This window comes from Scylla paramamosain, chromosome 12, assembly GCF_035594125.1.
Source record: "Scylla paramamosain isolate STU-SP2022 chromosome 12, ASM3559412v1, whole genome shotgun sequence".
Taxonomy (NCBI): Eukaryota; Metazoa; Arthropoda; class Malacostraca; order Decapoda; family Portunidae; genus Scylla; species Scylla paramamosain.
This window is the reverse complement of record NC_087162.1, coordinates 15,817,948-15,840,447: the sequence shown is the minus strand read 5'-3', so window position 1 is coordinate 15,840,447 and position 22,500 is coordinate 15,817,948. Positions and strand designations below refer to the sequence as shown.

The window sequence follows — 22,500 nt, the reverse complement described above, 5'->3', positions numbered from 1 at the left end:
AGAACTAATCCTTCCATTAATGAACACTACCCTTACACTCAGACGATACATACACACACATTTACCAGCTCACAACACTCTGCAAGCGTCTCCAGAAACAAGCGCTAAAAATGTCGGATACATTACGCTGAAAATTAAACAAAACATACACTAAATTTATACAAGACGCAAGCAACATAAAATATAATATCCACTATCCAAGTAATTTATAAAAGAGGTGTACAAAACCTAATGCACTATACAAAAACCAAATAAAATAGAATACAGCAAAATAAAGTAAGATTAAATAAAGAAATAAATAAATAGGTAGAAGAAATAAAAAAAAAATTTAAAAAGTTTGTCAGCTAAAAATCTGAAACAGTCCAATCAACACAATTTCTCAGGACATAACATAGAAACACAACAATACAGAACAACACACACACCAATAAACTTACATAAATAAAAATAAATAAGCACAGATTCTTCCCAGTCATTAGGTAAGAATACGTATGGTATAGGTTGAAAAGTTGTTCTAGAAGATCTGAATGTCATGGAAAAGTATTACCCAACAAAGATGATATACCTGTACTTTGCTCACTTTTTTTTTATCTCCCCAAAACTTTGGAAAAATAAATAAAGAGCATGAGACATGATGCTACAGATAAATTAAGAAAAAAGAAAAAGAAAAAAAAACGTATGGAAAAATGTCCATTCACTTACCCTAAAAAAAAGTTCATGATATTACCAAGAGGATCTGTAGAAAATATTTATAATACTGATTCTGACATCAGTGCTGCACGTTGGCACGATAATGGCATTCTTACTATGGCGTCATCTGAATACGGTGTATCCCCAACAGTAAAGGCTGAACGTTATGTTGATTCCCAAGAGAAAAGAATGACTGTCCCAAAACTAAATATCATTCATCAATATAATCGAAAAATGGGTGGCGTAGATAGGGTGGATCAAAATAATACCCGGTGTCGGCCTTCCATTAGAGGAAAAAAAGTGGTACTTCCCAATTCTCACTTACCTAATCACAGTATGCGTAAATAATGCCTGGATTTTTGTTAGGTAAAGATAAGCCATCATTCACACGTGCTGTTGCAACTGAGTGGCTACAGAAGCACGGAAATAAAAAGACAACTAGTCTAATCTAGGAAGATCACAGTCAATTCTCGGTGCTGCTGGTCAATCTGCAGAAATGCGGCACAATAATACAGGGCATCACATTGTGAAAACTGTTCCTCCAAGGCACTATCGCTGTAAGCTGTGTAAGAATCAGACGATTTTCATATGCCGGAAATGTAATGTACACATGCATCAAAAGTGTTCACTCCAATATCATACAGTGTTATCATGTACAACTACGAGAAAGTGGTTCTCAGTTGCAGTATTGTTTATGTGGGAGTATATATATATATATATATATATATATATATATATATATATATATATATATATATATATATATATATATATATATATATATATATATATATATATATATATATATATATATATATATATATATATATATATATATATATATATATATATATATATATATATATATATATATATATATATTAAGTTTCCTAATTTTCAAATAAAAATGTTTACTACCAATTTTTTTGCATCAATATTTACTGTGTTCTTTTTATACCAACAAGATGTTTTTTCAATCCCAAAAATTATGCCTTTTTTTTTTTTTATGTATTCAAATCCATACATAATCTTTCTTCATTTTTATTAGTATCTCATGAATGCCGCTGGTTGCGTTCACGCAAGCGGAAATCAGAATGGAATCCTGCTGGCTGTGTTTGCACAACATATTTCCTTTAATAAAATTAAGGAATTTACGCAGTAATTTTTTTTTTAAGCCATTAAACATTTAGTTCCATGTACCTTTAGCATATATTGGAACAACAAACTCAATTATAAAAAAAAAAAAAATTCACCTGCGCAAGTGGGTTGTTAGATAAAGAAAAGTCATGGAAAATGAGTAGTGAAGAAATTGCAGAGATTCTTGAAGATTTCAATCAAGAGTAGTAGTTATAGTAAAGTACTAGTTATAGTATAGTCTTCACGCACGCATCCAGCCAGCCCTACCTCATCAGTCAGCCCATGTCACCTGCCAGCTCTCCCTCACCAGCCAGCCCATGTCACCAACCAGTCCATGTTACCAGCCAGCCCTCTGTCACCAGCCAGTCCATGTCACCAGCCAGTCCATGTCACCAGCCAGCCCATGTCACCAACCAGTCCATGTCACCAGCCAGTCCATGTCACCAGCCAGTCCTCCCTCACCAGCCAGAATAGGGGGCCATATTGTCATTTTTAATGTATCTTTTCATTTAGTTATTGTTTAATGTCTTTCTATTTCAATTTCATATACAGAGCTGAACTGTGTATGCCTAATTTTTTATGATCAGAAAAAAAAAAAAAACTTAGGTCATGAGGGGAGTCCAGGAACGCCTTTCCATCAATCCCACCTAAAAATGGACACTATACGATCGTTCACTAAGTTTTTTTTTTTTTTTACGTAACACAATCGTATACCAAGGGAGCATCTACAAGACGAAAATATAAAATACAACATACTTTCCAGACAGCTTGGGAAACACATTTCCTTACTAAATAAGACCGAAACAACAATACGGAATAATACACGCCACTCAGTTTACACAAATAAAAACAAATACACACAGATTATTAAGTCATTAGGTCACCCACTTTCTCCTTGCCCGTTTACTTCCGCCAATCCGCTGTCCTCCCCTCCCTCAGCTTTCTTATCAATTCAATTTTTTATAAAGGCAATTGAATAAACAGAGAAGACACAAGGGACTGAGATGTAAAGTTTGACATATTTGTATATGGGTCAAGGAAATTCTCGATTTCTCCGGGTTTTTTTTTTTTCTCTAGTCTTATAACGTATGTAGTTTACAAACAAACACATGCCAAAATAATTTTCCTTGATCTGCCCGACTATAAAAGCTGAACGAAGCCACCCAGCACAACAGACACAACTTCCCGTCACAGTACAACTGAACCTTTCCTCTCTCCAGATCATGCAAACAGTAAGTATTCCTGCTTTCCGTGGCCAGCCTACACCTCATCTTACCACACCCTGCCATACACAAATACTTGACCATTGAAATTATATGCATGTCGTCTAACCCCGCAGCTGACCCTCCTCCTAGTGGTGGCCGTGGCCCTGGCGCTGCTGGTGGTGGTGCAGGCCATGCCAAGCCCCTTACCAGACGGTGACAGTGACCCGGGCCCTCCTAACATCGGCTCCCTCACTCCTCATCCGCTCATCTACGATGGTGAATAAGAGTGCTGCCGCGCATTACACATAGTCAGCAGGTTTGGTTACGGTGGTAGAAGACGCGTTTATTCTAAAGGCTCATGGACAGCAGAAATCAGGCTGGTGGGAAAACAAGTGAGGCCATCGCACCACAAGGCTCACTCATGTCAAGATCTAGATGATCCATAATGCATGAAAAAGACTATGAGAGGCTGAAACATCACCATCACAACCACTGCCACCACACACGCCTGCTCTTCCTCTCGCCACACTGCCATCGCCACTGACCAAATGCTCTCACCTCCGCACATTATTTTTAAGTCCTACACTCCTACACGTATTTCTAATTTATTGCAATTACAAAATACAACTGTAAAACAGCCTGATACTTTCATATATTTCAATTAATAATCCTGCGGAACGAGTCTGTGCCACTTGATTTAACAGAACAGCGAATTTAGCGCTCAGCAGCAGCACACAACATTCCCCTGACCAGGAGACCACTCCGAGAAGATAACCAGGAAAAGATGGAAACAAGAGAAAGAAACAGCCCTCAAATACACAGTGCACTCAAAGGTTCAAGTGTGTGTGTGTGTGTGTGTGTGTGTGTGTGTGTGTGTGAATTGAATTGAATTGAATTTATTGAGTAAGCTCAGACTTTATATAAAAGTATGGAGCACAGCTCTCCAGCAAAAGAATACAAACACTATAAATTATATACAGAATGTGCATAATATTACATAAGAAAAAAAAATACAAATGAAATACACTGTAAGTAATGGCAAAAATTAATAAAAAAAAATCTGTATGCATATATAATGATACATACTATTACTAATTAAGAAATTAGAAAAACTATTGACCTGTTTTGCACACTATTTATCTAAACATGCATAGCACCATCCTCAAAACAAAGATAATTTCTTCATCACACTTGAACTTGTACTTTGCATGAACAAAACATATTTTAATTGCGTTGGCCTATTTATGTAATAATTTGGTATATACATATTACATAACCTAACAATTTCCACATCCATACATTCAAAAAGAACTTGAAATTCATCTCCTACATCCTCAGCATTACACTTGTTACATATCCTATCTTTTCTACTGACACCTTGATACCTACCAACATTTACAGGAAGTCTATTATTACAAGTTCTAAATTTGGTTACTATATATAATAATCTGTCACCCTTTGTTAACTTTTCTAAATACTGTTCTCTGCCAAAATCTGTCTTAAACACCATATAATTGCTACTTACTGATTTTGTTTCTAAATTATGATGCCAAGTTACAAGCCACTGATCTTTCAATCTCTGTTCCACAGCTTTCTTCATCCATCTTGAATTAGGAACATCTTGCAACAACCACATACCAGACACTCCACAGTCATTACAAATATTCTTTATACAAGCTAACCATGGAGAAGTATAAAGCTCTAACCTATCCAACTGTAACAGACATTGGTACATTACATAACACAATTTAGTATTTTTACCTGAAATTAGCCTAGACCAATAACCTATCATTTTTTTCTTTATATAGATATCAGGTGGAAATACACCCAGTTCAGCATACACCATGTCATTACAAGTATTCTTATGAACACCCAAAACCTGTTTTAAAAATTTCATGTACATATACTCTAACTCCCTAGCAATATGGTAACCCCAAATTTCAGATGCATAAGTCAATATAGGTAACACCTTAGTGGTAAATAATTTGAGTTGTATATCCACTGGCAAGTCAAACTTCCTACACTTACTTATTAATGAGTACATTGCTCTTGTGGCTGTCTCTTTTAGCTCCAGCTCACCTTTGCGAAACCTCCCATTATAATTTAATAACACTCCAAGATACTTATACTCTGTCACTACTTCAATGTTTTCACCACCAAATTCAAATTCATAGATAAATTTTGTCTTCCCCTACTAAACACTACTACTTTTGTTTTGTTACAATTTAGCTTCAATTTCCATTCATTACAATATAAATTCAGAGCAACCAGTGCCTGATTCATTCCATCCTCACTGTCATAAAATAACTGCATCACCTGCATACATGATAACAAATAGTTTAAGATACATGTTTAAGAAATCATCACTAAAATTTACATAACTGCAATTATATTCAATTAATTTACTTTCAATATCATTCACATAAAAAGCAAAGAGCAACGGTGATAAATTTTCCCCCTGTCTTAACCCTACATTGCAAACAAAGGTGTCTGAAATCTCCTGGTTAAGCAGCTAGCGGGTGGTGAAAATTCTGACAATAGTGATGTGAATATTACAAATGATGAAGACCATGCGGATGCTGAAATTTTATCAGTACTTAATGATCCTATAAGTGAAGAAGAGGTAGTTAGAAATATTAAGAAGTTAAAAAACAACAAATCCCCAGCATCTGATATGATCTTAAATGAATATATTAAAGGTACTAAGCATCTTCTGTGTCCCCTTTGTGTTAAAATGTTTAATAAAATACTTGATACTGGTGTCATGCCAGCTGAGTGGTTGGTGGGTACACCAACAAGGGAGACATCCAGGATGTTAGTAATTACAGGGGCATCACCTTACTTAGCTGCATGGGGAAGCTGTTCACCTCCATACTTAATGAAAGACTTAATGATTATTCAAACACCTTATCTATCATTAATGAAACACAAGCAGGCTTCAGACATGGATATTCCACTCTGGATCATATATTTTTGTTGAAACGTGTAATTGATTTATTTAACTGGAAGAAAAGAAAGCAATTTTGTTTATTTGTTGATTACAAGAAAGCCTTTTATATGGTATGGCGTGAAGGTTTACAGTATAAGCTTGTGAAGGAAAAAGTGCAAGGAAAAATTCTAAATGTAATCAGAAATATGTACAATAATATCAGATCATGTGTCATGCTTAAAATGCTCATAGAATTCATTTAGTGTTATGGGGATCTGGTAAGTTCTTTTCTGACAATTTTAAGTTTTCCAATATGCTTTAGGGTCATCACTCTTATATTTTCTAAGTTTCTTTATTAAGTTATCCCTCTCCTTATTCTTCACTCTTTTTAAATTTGCTTTATATTTCCTGCTTTTCTTGATCATGTTGTTAAAATTTACACTACTTCTATGGAAATGATACCTCTGTCTAGCTTTATGGTATTCCTTTCTAGATGCCCAGCACTCTTTATCATATCCAACTGAGGTGGCATTATTGGACTTTTTAATGAATGATCTTTTCTTATATGGTGGGAAAGTTGCAAGTGCCGGCTCAATCAGTATTTGTTTTAAATCTAGATTAATATCATCCATGGGTAATTCATCCACTTTTGCAATCAGTTCATTTATCTTAGTTTCATCATTATTACTCACATATAAAAATTGTTTTTCAACATTCCATTTACTTGGCCTTACACTTGATTGTCTTGATTCCTGTGCCTCTCAGTTTACAACAGGCAACGTACTTTGTATCTTACATTTGATTTTTGCATGTAGTCCACAGTGTACATCAGACCACAAAGGTTCATAATCTAATACTTTAAAAACTACAACATACTTCATAATCACTGGTGATCCTAAAAAAAAAATAGTCAATAGTTGTATTGTGTGTGGTAGTAGGTTTGCCAATGCTGCAGTCCTCCCCTGACCTTCTATTAAATATATAAATTTGGTGATTCTTACAAACATCCAACAGCTTTTCCCATATGAATTCCTATCTGGGGTTAAGTCCTGGTTTGCTCTAGTCTCAGTTATTCCAAAATCAGTTAAACTTACAGACACAGGGTCCTCAGCAGCATCATAAGGAACATCAGACATAGTGAGAGTGTGAGCATTAAAATCGCCACAAAGCACATGCACATAATCGTCATATGAATAAGTAAGCAAAAAATCATCCAGCTCATCATAGTGCTCTTCATTACCATATCTAGAGTGTGAGGGGGGAATGTAAACACAGCTTATTACCAGTTCCCTACCAAAATTTACACTTTACAAAATTTACAACTTTAACTGAAAGTAAAGAATCATAAGTGTTACTAATATGCCTCCACTTAAAACTAGCATTTTTCTTGATGGCCATGAGTAAACCCCCAGATTTAAACCTGCTTAATTTCCTTCTGTTCTTAAAGACAATGTCAAAGCCAATATTTTCCATATTATTTTTTACATTAATCATATCAGTATCATCACACTTAGTTTCACATAAACAAATCACATCATAATCTTTAATAAAGTTAACAAAATCCATAGATAAAAACTTTGACTTGATACCACAGACATTAAGAGACAACACATTAATATAATCCAGGGGAGGAACAAACTGAACAGAGTTAACATTATTTACACTAACACTATTATCATACCCAAGTATGTGCTGTGCCCCAGCACCATCCTAGGCCCTTGTTAAGTGATCCTATATTTAACCTTTCCCAATCAGGAGCAGAAATAGCAACCTTTTCTAAGTCATCTAGACAGTTTATAACTACAGGTCTACCCCCACTGTGCAACCATGCAAGAATGCTCACCTCCCTTGTGGACACATTTTTCACTGTTTCTTGCTCCTTAACCATATTCAACATTTTAGCTCTTAAGGAGGTCATGTCATCATTTATATACACTTTTCTTTGCCTACCTTTGAGTTTTTTTCTTATTTTGTATAATTTCATTTCTTTTCTTTCGGTGGCAAAACCTCACAATCACTGGCCTACCTCCTTCCCTGGGCCTCCCCAAACGGCGAACAACAGAAATGTCATCCTGCTCAATTTTCACTCCAATAGTATCAGCAAGTTCTATAACTTTAGTTCCCAGCACCTCCTCACCTTTCGTCCTCTTCTTCCTCTAGTCCAGAAATATGTAAGTTCTCCCTTTGGGAGTACTGCTCCATCTTGTCGTTTTCATACTTGAGCAGAAGGCAATTCCTCTGCATTACTGCGATCTTGTTTTCTAATTTATCACTGAATTCCTTGAAAGCAGTAGATACAGCCGCAGATACAGCGACCGAAATTATGTTGGCCAGGTTGGGCAGCATAACAACAACTGCATCCTTAATCGTCTTACTTACACTTCTGCTTTCCCTACCATCAATACTGCTGGTTATATCAGCAAGCTCGTCTTCTACCTTTGTCTTCACTAATTCTTCAAGTTCAGACCCAATGAAGTGTGCCATTGTGTGGAGTTCAGCAATATAATTTCTTTACATGATAGGTCGGTGAGGGTGGTACAGTATATACGTGGTAACACCACAACACCTTGTTTACCTTATGTGGCTCACAACAGTACAGGGAAGACTTGATAATACCTTCAGTACTGGCAGTAGAGATGTTACTCAGGCCCTGTAGCACGTCACATCAGTAGTCAGGTACTCAGAAGTTCATTTGAAAGTGTGTGTGTGTGTGTGTGTGTGTGTGTGTGTGTGTGTGTGTGTGTTCCTCTCAACACTTCCTCTCATAAGACTTTTGACAGTGACGCAAAAAAGTTGCCACAAACACGATCTATAGTTTAAAAACTTACAACTGCATTATCCAGAACATACAATCTCTCTCTCTCTCTCTCTCTCTCTCTCTCTCTCTCTCTCTCTCTCTCTCTCTCTCTCTGACTATAAGACAAATAGGTTAACAGACCCCTACACAAAAGAATTACAAATCATACAAACATTGAAAATCAACAATTCAGGGTATTTATCCTCATGGGTCAACATACTTGCTCTTCCAACTTATTCCTTAAGTAAAATATTCAAAAAATGGAGTATAATAACTACCAGAGTATACACTCACTGACTAGGTTGCAATGAGTTCATAATCTATAATTATTTTTTTCTTGTGTTCGAGTATGACGACCTGTCTGTCTTTGTCTGTATATCTATCAGTCAGTCGATACATTTGTCAGTCTCTAATCATCAGCTCGTTCGAATAATAAAATAAAGTAAAAATACAGGTGAATAAATACAAAAATAAATAAATATATATATGATAATAATAATAATAATAATAATAATAATAATAATAATAATAATAATAATAATAATAATAATAATAATAATAATAGACAAATAAGTAGATGAATAAGAATAAAATAATCCGGACTTCAGGTTGCCACCACAGCCTCGACTGCCAAGTCCTGCGCCTCTCAAGGAATTTCTGAGGTATCTCCTTAATGTCTAAGTCCGTACAGGGAACATAATATTTAGTTATCTAAAACAAGTACACAAAAAAAAAAAAATTAAATTCTAGTAAAGTGGAAAACATTAAGTCAAACAGCTAAAAAAGAGACATGGTAAAGTTTTCTCCATATAAAGTACAAAAAAAACTTTTTACTCACAAAGAAAGTAAATGTTTTTACCTGTTATAAGGAAATAAACAGATGCATATATATATATATATATATATATATATATATATATATATATATATATATATATATATATATATATATATATATATATATATATATCCGCAAAGAAGGTAAATAAACAGATGCATATATATATATATATATATATATATATATATATATATATATATATATATATATATATATATATATATATATATATATATATATATATATATATATATATATATATATATATATCCGCAAAGAAGGTAAATAGTTTATGTTATAATGATATATATATATATATATATATATATATATATATATATATATATATATATATATATATATATATATATATATATATATATATCGTTATAACAGGTAAACTATTTACCTTCTTTGCGGATAAGAAAAGTTTTTTTACTGCAATTCATATGGAGAAAACTTTTTACTATGTCTTTTTTTTTTTGTTGTATGACTCAATGTTTTCCATTTCACTAGATTTTATTTATATATTTATTTTTTTTTTTTTTTGTGTGTATTTCTTTTAGATAACTCAATATTATGTTCCCTGTACGAACTTAAGCATTTAGAGGATACCTCAAAAATTGCTTGAGAGGCGCAGGACGTGGCAGTTGAGGCATATATATATATATATATATATATATATATATATATATATATATATATATATATATATATATATATATATATATATATATATATATATATATATATATATATATATATATATATATGTGTGTGTGTGTGTGTGTGTGTGTATTTTATATTGAGCCACAAGAGCATGAACAACTTATTTAAAGGGACAAAATGCTAAATAATGCACATTGCATTTTCTATTTATTCTAAAAAAAAATGTGTCTCACAGTTTTTGCACAATAGTTGGTGAGCTTTTCCTTGACTCCACAATTGCCGATCTGGAATCCTTTTCATAGTTTGCTTGATTTTTATTCTCTCCTCCAGCATTTTTAGAATGATTTTCTGGCAAGGCATGAATGTTCAGCTAATTATCCCCAGTAATGCCCGTGATGGTGGTGGCCGTGATGATGATGGTGGTGGCCATGGTGATGATGGCCATGACCCCAGCCACCCCAGCCGCCGCAGCCTCCCCAGCCACAGGGGTCAGGTGAGGGGTTGGGCAGAGCTTCAGGATGGGCCTCAGCGAGAGCAGATGGGTCTGGCATGGCGAGGACCACTACCATGCAGGACAACACCACCGTCAGCAGAAGAGAAATCTGGAAAAAATATATGTACATTTTGTCAAGAACTTCTAAAATAAAAATGTTAACATTTTACTTAATAGTTTTAGTTCAATGATGCAACCACTTAACACTTATTCAATTACAGGAAACTAAATTTAGGCACACACACACAAAAAAAAAAAAAAAAATAGACACCTTACAGCTCACTAGAAAAGAGCGTCTTTGCAAAAACGAAATAAAAATAATAAAAATTATAAGATATATAAACAAAAGCTAATTTCCCCATCAGTGATAGTTTTGTTTCCCTACTACACAGAACCAGGCACTGACAAAATAAAATCTTTTTGCTTGGCAGGTTCTTTTAACTTTACAGTCTTACATATAACAAGCGTATTTTTATCATCAATTATATAGCATGACGGGATATGTCAGTACAAAAGTAGCTCCGGACACTCACCTTCATGATGTAACCGCGAGAATTCAAAAGCCTTCTGTTGTGTGAGGCCCCCATCACCTTCTTTTATACCTGGTGAGGGGTCGCTGACGTGCGTGGCTCCCCCAAGCTGAGTCACTTTCCCAAACAACGACGGAAACAGCCACGTAACGCAGCTGCCGCACCAAGACTTGTTTGCGTTTGCACATCTTTCATCGGGGAAAATGCCCGGTAAATAAATGAGGATAATTTATAGCAGGAGCAAAAATTCAAGACCAAGCTTACGTAAATACGGAGCCATGAGAGGATGAGTGAAGATAATGATGACACGGAAGAAATCTTAGGGAGTGTCCGGTCTGAGCATAAGAAACTCTAACGCCGTAAATTATATGTTTTGCTTCCTTCTTAAAGCATGAAAAAAAAAAATAAATAAATAAATAAAAAACGTGCATTTCGTTTCCTTCCTTCACTACATCTCCTTTTAGAGTGGAGGATACAATATCAAACAAAATGAAGGATCGTATTACTTAAAAACTAATAAACACTAGAGGGTTGCATGAATTAAATGTTCCATATCGACACGTAAAATTTCCAGTGTTGAGTTTCAGAATGGAAGTAAGTCCCTTCATGCATCTTTATTTAATGGCACCAGAGTTAACCATCGATTAAAAAAGGTGACAGTAGAAATGCCAGCATGTCCAGTGATCCCATGGGAAGTTCAAGGCCAAGGGCAACGTGGAGCAGACGATTTAAAGGGAAACTTGCACTTTTTTGAAAGGTCTCTCTCTCTCTCTCTCTCTCTCTCTCTCTCTCTCTCTCTCTCTCTCTCTCTCTCTCTCTCTCTCTCTCTATCTATCTATCTATCTATCTATCTATCTATCTATTTATCTATCTATCTATCTATCTATCTATCTATCTAAATAAGCATCATACGTACTTTGTTGGTCGTATTGCACCGCCCATTTTTCGACTCGGTATCAAAATACACACACACACACACACACACACACACACACACACACACACACACACTCTCTCTCTCTCTCTCTCTCTCTCTCTCTCTCTCTCTCTCTCTCTCTCTCTCTCAAAGAATGGATTATGAATGTAATTCTTGCGTTGTTCTTAGCTTTTTTTTTTTTTGTCTAATGGTCTCTAATTTTATAATACGGTCTAGTCAACAGGTAACAAGTGTTTCTATTTAAGCACTGGTGTGATGATAATGACAACTTGAGATTCATTGCATTCTATATTATAATGGTGTAAGGAATTAAGTTGTGTGTGTGTGTGTGTGTGTGTGTGTGTGTGTGTGTGTGTGTGTGTGTGTGTGTGTGTGTGTGTGTGTGTGTGTGTGTGTGTGTGTGTGTGTGTGTGTGTGGTGAGCATACTAAGAATAAGTTAAGCCACCTGCTGAAGTTTGTATCATTTGTCAACAAAAATAACGACGTACGATTTGAGGTGAAGCGAAGGACGCGGTTCTACGCGGGATTAATGTCAACGCTATTGTACGGTTGCGAGGCCTTGGTGGGAGCTGACCTTAAGCCGGTCACAAAACTATAATTGGTACCTCAAGCAACTTTTGGGTGTGCTTAAGTCAACCCTAAATAACGTGTGTTATGTCGAGGTGGGCTATCCTTCGCTTCCCGACCAAGTTAAATTGAAGCAGCATGTTTTATTCCAAAATGTCATCAGAGAGAAGTAACTTAACGGATGACCCTTTGATGTCTGCCTGTGTTATTACCTTTCACCTAATAGTTGCGAGCAGTACAATAAGGAAATTTACTGACACCAGAGTACCTGACATGAATGACCGCATCGAAAGTGTGTACGAGCGGATAACGGCGTCCAGTGGGTCAAAGTGTGTGATTTACCACAGCATACTTTATACCCCGGACTCACGATTCGCAGTATTTAGAAGGACCGCCACACTGTAAACAACCGCATTAGAATCCCTTTCACTCCTTTGTGGACATCAAGCCACAGTCTGTGTATTGAGACCAGACGATGGAACAAGCGGGGACGAAGACCCCCTACCAGAAGAGGAACGTTTGTGTACGTATGTGTAAGGAGGTGCAGACAGAGTGGCACTTCGTGTCCGGTTTTGATGATGCTTTCAGCATTACGCATCACATATTGAGAACGTTAATCGTCTGTTATGTTAATATTATAGTAATATTTTTTAGGGTTTTTTTTTTCTGTTTTGCCAAATTGTGTTAGTTTTACGATTTTTTTTTTTTTTTTTACTGCCTTACAGTGCATTGAGAAATGTTATTGATTTAAGGTTGTTTCACTATTTTACTGTTTCTTTTAGAATTACTGTCAGTTTAGCTGTTTTGTGTGTGCATCTTCTTAATATTAAAAGGCTAATGAAAACTGTTATTGCCTTGTTGTGTTGTTTTACTATTTCTTTTAGCATAACGCCAGGTCTTAGAGAGATTTTTTTATTGCCTTACTGCGCTGTTTTAGTGATTTATTCAGAATTTTTTACAATTAAATGTTTTGCGTTTGTGTAATACTGAGGGTTTTTGTAAGTCTGTATTTGTACTGTATTTGTATTTTGTATCTTGTATTGTGCTTTATCAATCTATGGACTAGAGTTGTTTTATATGTGTGTACTTGTCAACTATATACATTTAAAGATGTTGTATACTTTTTATAAGTGTGCGTATTGAAACAATAGTCATTAAACTATCTCTTTATCTGTGTGTGTGTGTGTGTGTGTGTGTGTGTGTGTGTGTGTGTGTGTGTGAATACGAGTAGAATAATTTATTTATTGCTCAGACTTTTACAATAAAATGTGAAACACAGCTGATGTTTGGCAAATCTCAACGATTATTTAGCTAAAAAGCCTAAAAACATTGTTAATGAATTGAGCCAGCACGTTCAATAAGTGCACATTTCTACACTGCAACAGTGAAATAAATTTCACATGGTTCAGACCTACTTTTGTAATATTCAGGAATACACCTATTTCATAAATTAATAATATCTTGATTTTGCCACTGGAACAATAGTTGATATTCGTCTCCTATATTATGTCCGTCATTACATTTACCACAGTAACATTCATCCCTTCTAATATTACGATATCTTCCAAAGACAACCAGTTGTCTAGTTGAGTACTGTAGTCCAACCGTTCCAGAACAGAAGGATACACAAAATAAAACGCCTGTAGTATACTGAATTATATTTCCTTAGATCTCTCCAATTATCAGAGGCATAACACCAGAGGCACCTCCACTTTTGGAAATCCTGAGGATGAGTTACAGCGACGCGATAGGCCAAGACATTGATATGAGATTGTGATTGGAGGAGCCCAGCAAGGAAGATAGAATGACACAATAAGCAGAAGGATTACAGGTTAGAAAAAATGTCAAGAATGTTGGGTGCATCTAAAAGACAGGTAGGGTGCTACACTAATTGCTCTAAGTCGTGGAGGATAGCGAAGTTCACCAGGTTCGTCAGCGAAGGGAGAGGAAAGCTATAACCTGTGGTGAACAATAAGGTTTCCAAGAATGGACTTCTCCGTGAATGAGAAGAGTCAGGACATGAAAGTTACATAGTCAGAGAATTTTTTTTTATAGTTAAGGGAGTTGGGTGAGAGGTATACAGCACCAATGACTGAAATCGAAGCCAGGTGGATCAAAACTGGGAAGACTAAAGAACATGATAACGGTATGATGAATGTACCGAATACCTGAATTACTGGATAGAATCAGAAACAAAAACAAAAGAATCATAAATAAAAAAATAAATAAAAACAAAACACGCAAAAGAAAACTTCGATTAGAGTACTATGCATGTGTCTATCTGTATGCATGTGTCTGTTTGTAGGACTGACTGTTTATGCATCTGTCTCATAAGTGAACACCAGTGATGTCAAATCTGGGAATAAAACCAAAACATTCCAACAAAGCCACAACACTACACGCGAAATCGCAAATCTCTGGGAGAAGGAAGGAAGGGAGAACAGGAGGAAAGAGGAGGGAAAGAGGAGGAGAAAGAGGATAATGTTGGTGGTGGTGGTGGTGGTAGTAGTAGTAGTAGTAGTAGTAGTAGTAGTAGTAGTAGTAGTAGTAGTAGTAGTAGTAGTAGTAGTAGTAGTAGTAGTAGTAGTAGTAGTAGTAGTAGTAGAAGACGAAGACGAAGACGAAGACGAAGAAGGAAGAAGAAGAAGAAGAAGAAGAAGAAGAAGAAGAAGAAGAAGAAGAAGAAGAAGAAGAAAAACAGCAACAACAACAACAACAACAACAACAACAACAACAACAACAACGACGACGACGACGACGACGTGACGATGGCGAAGATAATAATAATAATAATAATAATAATAATAATAATAATAATAATAATAATAATAGTTATTATTATTATTATTATTATTATTATTATTATTATTATTATATTATTATTATTATTATTATTACTACTACTACTACTACTACTACTACTAATAGTAATAAAAATAATAGTAATAATAATAATAATAACAATAATAATAATAATAATATTATTATTATTATTATTATCATTATTATTATTATTATTATTATTATTATTATTATTGTTGTTGTTGTTTTATTACCATAGCTATTACTGCTGCTACTTCTACCACTACTTATGATAATAACAAACGTTAATAGAGGGCATATCCATAATGATGATATGCCAAAGTTGTGGTCACCTCTTGTTTTCATACAAAAAGATGTATTCTGGGAAATTAATATTGAAACATAAAAAGTATACACTGATAAAGAAGAACAAGAACAAGAACAAGAACAAGAATAAGAACAAGAACAAGATAAGCAATACACTAAGGAAAACGCAAAATAAAAGAAAATAGTACGATGAAATTTCAGCTGCCGAAGTCAAACAACACCTGCACCTGACCTCAAATAAAAATAAGAAAAGATCAAATAAAAAAAAATGCAGCAATAATACGAGAGAGAGAGAGAGAGAGAGAGAGAGAGAGAGAGAGAGAGAGAGAGAGAGAGAGAGAGAGAGAGAGAGAGAGAGAGAGAGAGAGAGAGAGAGAGAGAGAGAGAGAGAGAGAGAGAGAGAGAGAGAGAAAGTAAACAAAAATTTAAATTATAGCAAGAAAGAAAAATAAATAAAACAAAAAATATATATTTAAGAAGAAACCAAAAACAAAATTACATAAACACAGAACATTAAAAAAAGGATACAAGTAAAACAAGAAAGCAGCAGAACACCAATAACAAACTTCGTAAAACACATTCTACATCCTGAAAAAAAAAAAAAAGTCATCTCAGCTCCTCATACTTTCCACGTTTCCAGGGAATTTGGGTAAATGTACCCAATCATCATCTGGCTAGACCTTGATCTTAGAAGGTAAAGGGATGGTGCTCACAAGATTGGGAGAATATTGGGTGGTGGGGGATGACTTGTAGCAAGACGGGACGATGTTTGTTCTGGGAGGATACTCAAGTTGAAGTGTGTTGTGGCAAGAGTGATGAGGTAGTGGGGTGATGTAATTAAAAAAAAAAAAAAACATAGTAAGGAGTAGTGGAAGAGTGTGGTGTGAAGATGATTGTGGTGTGGTTATAACTGAGCGGGAGGTACGTACTTGAATAATATCTTTAAAATGCTTAGGGTTCTTCTCCTTCGCCATATTCTCAAAATTAAGACACACGTTTAACTGTTGTCATTTTCACCTCTTCATCAGAATATTTATTTTAAGACACCAAATTTTATCATGTTCATGTTATCCCTTTGTTAGGCAGTCTTTTGGGGAACTGGCACCCAAGTGGGTTTTTTTTTTTTTTTTCCTGAAAATTTTTGCTCCCCTTGGCCAGTGGCCCACTTACATAAAAAAAAAAAAAATCAGTTTAAAAAAATATTTATTGCTACAAGCCAGTTAAGTTACAGTATAGCCAGAGACGATAACTAATAGAATGAGTTTAAATGTATAATTAAACAAATAATATATATATATATATATATATATATATATATATATATATATATATATATATATATATATATATATATATATATATATATATATATTCCTCCTTTAAATGTCAACAATCTTGATTTTTCACTCAATTTGTTTGCTGCCGAACTAAATATCCAGACAGTTTTAGTTACTCACGCGCCATACGATTCAAATGCAGCTCATCTAAACTCAGCGAGGTTAATATTGTTATAGAAGACAAAGTAAACACATCATGCAAGTTTGTTATCATTAACTTTCATGATGTTGTAACCCAAGAATCACCAAGAAATGTAACACGTAAGAGGGAAGAATGAGACAAAAAATAAAGAAATGAAGAAACGAAGAAGGAAATAAGAAAGTAGAAAAAAATAAATAAGGAAAGAAGATGATAAGCAGAAAGCAGTAGCAAGATTACAAGAAGATATCACCAATCTGATAGAAGAGAGAAGAGACCTGACCACCGAAAAGAACAAGATGCGGTGAGTCATCACAAGACTAACACAGCCTGAGATTAGCAGCAGATTACAAGAAGAGATACCCAGGTGGCTATCATTAAATTAATACACGAGGGAAGCAGATGTCACCGGGAGCAAATGACATGAACAAGACGGACAGCTGGCAAAACACAGGAAACAGTGCCTCCTTGTTCCTGATTAAATGAAATTGCGATTTACCGAAGTTATTCGGGAATGAACCTTATTGAAAATTAAGGGAAAATAAAATGTATGATCTAAGTATCGGAAAATAAATATAGTTACTTGAAGATTAACTTTATTGTATGATAAAAGTATGGGAAAACAAATATAGTTACTCGAAAATTAACCTTATTAAAAGTTATGGGAAAATAAACCGTACGATCGAAGTATTGGAAAATAAATCTTACAGGAATGAAAGCCTTGTCAGGGCAAAAGGTCGCTCTAACATCACGTGTATATTATGAAGATTACGAGACAGGAGTAGGCAGAAGAAGACAGAGAGAGACAAGCTAGACAGAGCTGTCAGGACCAGAGAGGGTCAAGATGGGCACGCCGCCTGTCACAGTACCAGTAAGTAGAGCCTGACAGTTATAATGAAGTCCAGAGTACATAAGAACATAAGAAATAAGGGAAGCTGCAAGAAGCGACCAGGCCTACACGTGGTAGTCCCTGTATGAAATATACCGATTTCCATCTGTTATCCCCATCTATAAACCCGTCTAATCTTCTCTTAAAGCTCCCTAATGTCTTAGCACTGACAACATGATTACTGGGTCCGTTCCACTCATCTACCACTCTATTTGAAAACCAATTTCTTCCTCTTTCTTAAAACTAAATTTTTCAAGCTTGAACTCGTTATTTCTTGTTCTATCCTGGTTGCTGATCCTAAGATTTTTTATTACAAACCCCTTGTTATAATCTTTATACCACTTAAAGACTTCTATCAGGTCCCCTCTTAACCTACGTCTCTCCACAAAATGTAAATTTAGCAGTTTCAATCTCGCCTCGCAAGGAATACTCCTCATTCCCTGTATCCTTTTAGTCATTCTCCTCTGTACTGATTCTAATAGACCTATATATTGCCTGTAATGTGTTGACCAGAACTGCACAGCGTAGTTTAGATAAGTTCTGAACAGCGCCAAATATAACTTTAATATTACTTCGGGCCTTCTACTTTTAACACTCCTAAAAATGAATCCTAATACCCTATTTGCCTTGTTTCTGGCCTCTATGCATTACTTTCCTAGACGGAGTTCAGAGTTAACTATACCTCCTCAATCTTTTTCGTACCCTGAACCTACTAGAGCTTCGTTGTTTATTGTGTACCCACTGTGTGGGTTTCCTCTACCTACGCTAAGTACTTTGCATTTGTTTTCCTGGGTGAAGACAGTTAAAAAATACTCATTCAGAATTTTACTAATCTCCTCCCCAGAACTAACCAGCTCCCCATCTGCTGCCTTTAATGTACATATAGTATCATTTTTCTTTGTCCTGTATACCTGATAAAATCCCTTGGGGTTCGTCTTCGCCTGGCTGGCTACCTTTAATTCATAATTGCCCTTAGCTTTCCTCGTTAACCTCCTGACTGTTCTAACTCATTATATTGTGCCCTTAAAACATCATCAGTTGCCCTTAATCTCTTATATATACTTCTCTTCCGCCCTATCTAATGTTTTAACCTAGCAGTTATCCATTTAGGGTCATTTTTTTTTTGCGATCTTATTGCTCTATACGGGATGTTTGCTAACTTACCTGTATGCAATTTATCTACGAAATATTTATACAACTCATCTACATTTACTTCACCTAATCGCCTCATCTCGGCCTTCATCTCGGCCCTAAAAAAAAGGACCACTGAGATGCTGGTTCCCGAACAGAGTCAAAAGCGGTAGTAAAAAAATTACAGGATAAGTGTCTTGAAACCTCACTCTTGAAGGAATTCAAGTCATAGGAAGGTGGAAATAAAGACGCAGGCAGGGAGTTCCATAGTTTACCAGATAAAGGGATGAATGATCGAGAATATTGGTTTACTCTTGCATTAAAAAGGTGGACAGAACAGGGGTGAGAGAAAGAAGAAAGACTTGTGTAGCGAGGCCGCGGGAGGAGGGGAGACATGCAGTTAAAAAGATCAGAAGAGAAAGTTGGCATGAAAATAGCTGTAGAAAATAACAATAGATGCAATATTGCGGCGATAAGAAAGAGGCTGAAGACAGTCAGTTAGAGGAGAGAAATTGACAAGACGAAAAGCTGTCAAGCCCTGTTTCAAAGAGCGGTATGAGTGGAATTCCCCGCCCCACTTCCATGTGAAGCATACTCCATATATGGACGGATAAGCCCCTGTACAGAGTTAGCAGCTGGAGGGTGAGAAAACTGGAGGGGGCGACTCAGAACGCCTAACCTCATGGAGGCTATTTTAGCAGAGATGACATTATAAGAAAAGGACACACAGAGGATGTTCAGTGTAGAAGAGGGGGACAGATGAGCGTCATTGAAGAAGAGGGGAGAGTTGTCTGGAAGGTTGTGTCAAGTTGATAGATGGCGGAATTGAGTTTCTGAGGTATTGAACAATACTAAGTTTACTCTGCCCCAATCAGAAATTTTAGAGGGATCTAAAGTCAGGCGTTTTGTGGCTTTCCTTAGTGAACTGTGTGTGTGTGTGTGTGTGTGTGTGTGTGTGTGTGTGTGTGTGTGTGTGTGTGTGTGTGTGTGTGTGTGCGCGCGCACGCGCGTGCGTCCGTGCGTGTGTGCGCGCGTGCGTGCGTGCGTGTGTGTGTGTGTGTGTGTGTGTGTCTGTGTCTGTGTGTGTGTGTGTGTGTGTGTGTGTGTGTGTGTGTGTGTGTGTTTGCTAAGACGTGAAGTGGACCTTTTGTCCTGGCCCATAGGTCTCTCTCTCTCTCTCTCTCTCTCTCTCTCTCTCTCTCTCTCTCTCTCTCTCTCTCTCTCTCTCTCTCTCTCTCTCTCTCTCTCTCTCTCTATCTATCTATCTATCTATCTATCTATCTATCTATCTATCTCTCTATCTCTATCTATCTATCTATCTGTCTATATCTATTTATCTATCCATCTAACATCCCGATATGTACTTTTTGGAGAAATATCAGGTCACACTGTGGGCTGATAACGACCTTGACATTAAACGCTTCCAATAATTATTCTTGCCTTCTAAATACGAGTAGGTATGTATAGTGTGAATGTGTGTGTGTGTGTGTGTGTGTGTGTGTGTGTGTGTGTGTGTGTGTGTGTGTGTGTGTGTGTGTGTGTGTGTGTGTGTGTGTGTGTGTGTGTGTGTGTGTGTGTGTGTGTGTGTGTAATATTTTTATGTGAAAACTTAAAGGCGACTTACTTATGACATTTATGAATTGCACTTACAACAGGTTCACTTTCAGCTCAGCATTCATTGAAATACAAGTTAATGTGCAGACTTTATTTCGTAAGAAATTAAAGTTATCCCCAATGAAGATTTATGTATACAAAAAATACATTCCCATCAGTTATTAATTTTTAGTGTAACCAAAGGTAAATTCTAGCCCTTGCCCCCCTGGATGCGAGATGCATAAGGGAAGGCGGAAAGAAATATTCCCTCTCTGATTCGTGTGGAGTTTCCATCATTGCCGTTGCCATTGTCGTCCAGAAATCGGTCCGAGTAAGTTAACCCCAGTGGTGGTGGCCGTGGTGATGGTGGTGGTGGCCTCCCCAGCCGCCATAGCCACCCCCCCAGTGAGGGTCAGCTGAAGGATCAGGGTAGGCCTCGGGATGAGGGCCAGCGATGGCAACTGGGCCTGGCATGGCATAAACCGCCACCAGGCAGGCCATAGCCACCAAAAAGAACAAGGAGAACTGCCGGGAAGTGAGGAACAATGTCTCTTATGTAAAATGGATAAAATCATTACCGAAACGATTGTGAACAAAAAGAAATCTTCAAATATGACTGAATGTTTCTGTTTTAACATGCACAAGACAAAGGAGGACAGGGCTGCACTCACCTTCATGTTGGCGAGCTGCGGGTTTCCAGTAGACTGATGGGGAGGACATTAAGGGTTCTCCTTTATACCCCAGACCAGGCCAGCAACCTCATGCCTTCTTTTGCCCGAATCATCAATGCAAACACCGAGTGGCAAGATCAAATGTTTGATCAAAAACCGGGGGACACCACCTTTAGACAACCCTCAGTGGCAACGAACGAAAGGACGGCATTAAAAAATCACTGTAGGCAGATCTCAAACGACGCAAAATGCACTTCTCTGTGTACTATAAGAAAGCACCACTGAGTTACTCTCCGGCGTAAGGAGGCTTACAGTGTAATTGTAATCAAAGGAGACAGTAACAGTAATTATTTTATCTTCCACAGAAGTCTCGAATTTGGAAATATTTTAAGTTATTTGAACAGGGACGTTTCTGATCAAGCCTTCCTACTCTACCATGACGAAATCTCAGATGATGCACGACCACTTAACTTATGTAAACACTTCTTTTCCTTCTTTCCTCCTTTAACACGAAAAGGAGAACTATTAAACGCTAAAAGATAAGAGTAGAAAATAATCAGCTAAGCGTAGCTCTAAATTACGATAGAAAAACAATAATAGTAAATCAATTTAATTTCCCCCCATGTATTATCTTCAGAAGGATTTCCAGTTGTAGGAAACTATTAATTGCACTAAGATCGTAACGCTTTAACATATCCTACCAGGTTAATCACGAAACGCTCAATTGCAAATCACTATAACAAGCCTGGAAAGGAAAATCAGGATAAGGAATTTCTGAAAATTGATTTATCCCTTTTGGTAATTCTTATAGCATT

The 22,500-nt window shown here is 36.2% G+C and overlaps 1 protein-coding gene and 1 long non-coding RNA gene across 2 annotated transcripts in view; both read right to left on the bottom strand.

Annotated features, from left to right (window-relative positions):
• Positions 1-10,462: 10,462 nt before the first annotated feature.
• LOC135105749 (serine protease svh-1-like) overlaps positions 10,463-22,500 on the bottom strand; it is a 68,946-nt gene continuing 56,908 nt past the window's right edge. The window contains exons 32-33 of the mRNA XM_064014206.1: positions 11,295-11,479; positions 10,463-10,870 (exon numbers count right to left, since the gene is read on the bottom strand). The gene's annotated coding sequence lies outside the window, so the exon portion shown is untranslated. The remainder of the gene's footprint in view (positions 10,871-11,294; positions 11,480-22,500) is intronic.
• On the bottom strand, positions 21,112-21,819 carry LOC135105748 (uncharacterized). The gene is made up of 2 exons (XR_010270991.1): positions 21,686-21,819; positions 21,112-21,539 (listed from the first exon to the last, which is right to left on the bottom strand). It is a non-coding gene; the product is annotated as an uncharacterized LOC135105748 (long non-coding RNA).